Source organism: Lactuca serriola, chromosome 9, assembly GCF_051521515.1.
Source record: "Lactuca serriola cultivar US96UC23 chromosome 9, Lser_US96UC23_V15, whole genome shotgun sequence".
Classification (NCBI taxonomy): Eukaryota; Viridiplantae; Streptophyta; class Magnoliopsida; order Asterales; family Asteraceae; genus Lactuca; species Lactuca serriola.
Genome location: NC_136416.1, coordinates 174,320,323 through 174,323,025, shown reverse-complemented (window position 1 = coordinate 174,323,025; position 2,703 = coordinate 174,320,323).

The window sequence follows — 2,703 nt, the reverse complement described above, 5'->3', positions numbered from 1 at the left end:
TTGAAGAATATGAAATATTGTCATCTTATAATTACTCATGGCATAATCCAAAGAGTAATCTCTAATTGTGGGTTACTACACTAATTAACATCTCTATTTTCAAATATTCATCAGTATTGGTTGCAATCTTGATGCTATGTCCATGTCCATGAACAATATACCAATGCTCCATCACAATCGTAAACACTACTTACTTCTAGAATTAGAACCAAATGTGGAGTTTCGAATAAATTGATATTTAGGGAGTGGTTCAAAAAACATACAAAATGGAAGACAAAAATATATCGATGTAAATGGTAGCAATCCAACTCATTATTAAGTCTCGACAAAATAAGCATCAAATCAAATAAAATGTAAATTATATCAATTACAAATTACCAAACTATAAAATCTGTTATGTAACCAATTCCCCAAAAAATTTAATCCCTAGTGATCTCATATGGCCATCATGCTTGATCTATGATAATGGTTTCGTGAACAGATCAATCGGGTTCTCTTTCGATCATACACGAGTCATTATAATGTCTCTTTCTTCCACGTACTTTCTAATGTAGTGGTATTTTCTGAGTATATGTTTTGAGTGCTTGGGAGATCTAGATTCTTTAGTCAAAGAGAATGCACCCTCATTGTCACAAAAGATCTCAATATGATCACCTATCATTGGAACAAGATCACTAATGAAGTTCTTCAACTACGTAGCCTCCTTCACAACCTCTTTGGTTGTTATATAATCCAAATCAGTCATTAAATCCGCTACGATCTCTTGCTTCAAAATCCTCCAAGTCACTACTCTTCCATTCATCATGAACATGAAACGCGACTACAAAGTTGAATCGTCTCTATCAGTTTTGAAGTTACATTTATGTAACCCTTTATAGTTAGCTCTTCCTTACCATCATATACCAAAAACGTATGTTTAGTCCTACGAAGATACTTTATAATGTTCTTGACTGTGATCCGAAGATTTTCACACGGGATGGCTTGATAACGACTCGTAATTCTCAAAGCACACGAGACAATAGGCCAAGTACATATTATCACATACATGATCGATCATATAGAAAAAGCATATGATACTTGATTCATCGTATCCAATTCTTCACTAGAACTTAGACATCGAGTCTTACTCAATATCGTGACATGTTGCATAGACACAAGGCCTTTCCTAGAGTCTTGCATCTTGAATTTCTTCAAGATACAATCTAAGTATGTACATTGGCTGAAGCCAATTAGTCGCTTAGATCTAACTCCAAAGATCTTTATACCAAGTATTGGTGTAACATCTCTTAAATCCTTCATAGATAAATATTTCCCATGATAAGCTTTTACACTTTGTAACTTTGGGACATCATTTCTTATGCGTAGTATATCATCACCATGCAATACTCGGCAGAATATAGTGCTCCCATTAGCTCAAACATATATGCACATTTCTACTGGGATTTTTAGTTTACTTCAATGTACTTGCAGAATTTCATATAACTATAAGTTTCATTTAACTAACTTATAGGCACATGCAACCAATAAAATTCTATGGCTTTTCTCATAATTGCAACAATATATGAAACTTCTAAATAAGCCTAGAGAAAATAAAAAATTACAAAGGTTTAAACCACATACCTTATTGATATTATCATAAAAGCAATGTACTTTAAAGAACCCTTCTTGGAATGTTAGCCCAATATGGTGGAAGCCTCTAATGTATGACACCTAAACCCTAGGAAAACCATAGATTCGAAATAAGAGAGAGGGGATAGGAGAATTTCATAATTCCTTATGATTGTGTGGGTTTCCGAGTGTTATGGAGGTCCCTGTTTATAGTTGTACGAAACCTTAATTTGAATTCAAGATAATAATATTATATTGCAATTCAAATTCAATTTCACTGTCAACCAAGAAAGTTTGTAGAAGCCCCAAAATGGTCTCCAAGAATCACCCCATCCGAGGGAGGTTCTAAAATGCTTCCTTTGTCAACTTTCAAACAATTTCACTCTAACGCATAGACCCATTGATTAATTATAATTACTCCAGAACATCTAATTAAATTAAATCTTATTAATTCTTAATTAATTTCTTCTATATCTAATTAATATAGTGATAAATTATTTATCTCTCTTAATATCAATCAATGCCATTTTTTGGTTAGGAGGGAAACCCAAAAAGGACTTTATTTTTATTATTCACTCAATATACAAATTTAGTTAACACCTCAGGTACCCTAATGTAACAATCCCCCACTTGGATAAGTCTTCAACTACAGTTGCAAGTATAACTCTCTGAATAACTAGTAAAGCGTGCATTCCCAACCACTGCCAAACTTTGATTAAATCAGATGTTTTCCCTAAGATAAGAAATCAACTATTTATCCTTTGTGATTGATGTTGGATGGACGTAATACATAGATTAGAATCAATCTCATAGTCTAAGATTCTGTTTCTCGGTTTCCCGATTTGTGATGATGTCATTAGACTACTAATTAAACACATCAATTTAATCCTAGCTGGGCGCAACACTATATTGTCAACATCAAATTATCGAGGGGCCCAAAGATATCACTTTACCTAAATTGGTAAAAAGAAAAAATAAACCTGGACTATATAATCATCCATTTTACTTGTCATGTCATACATATAATTACACGTTATGAGATCCAGTTACGGATGCGTTGATGCAAACCAATGTATAACATATTCTTAAACATTG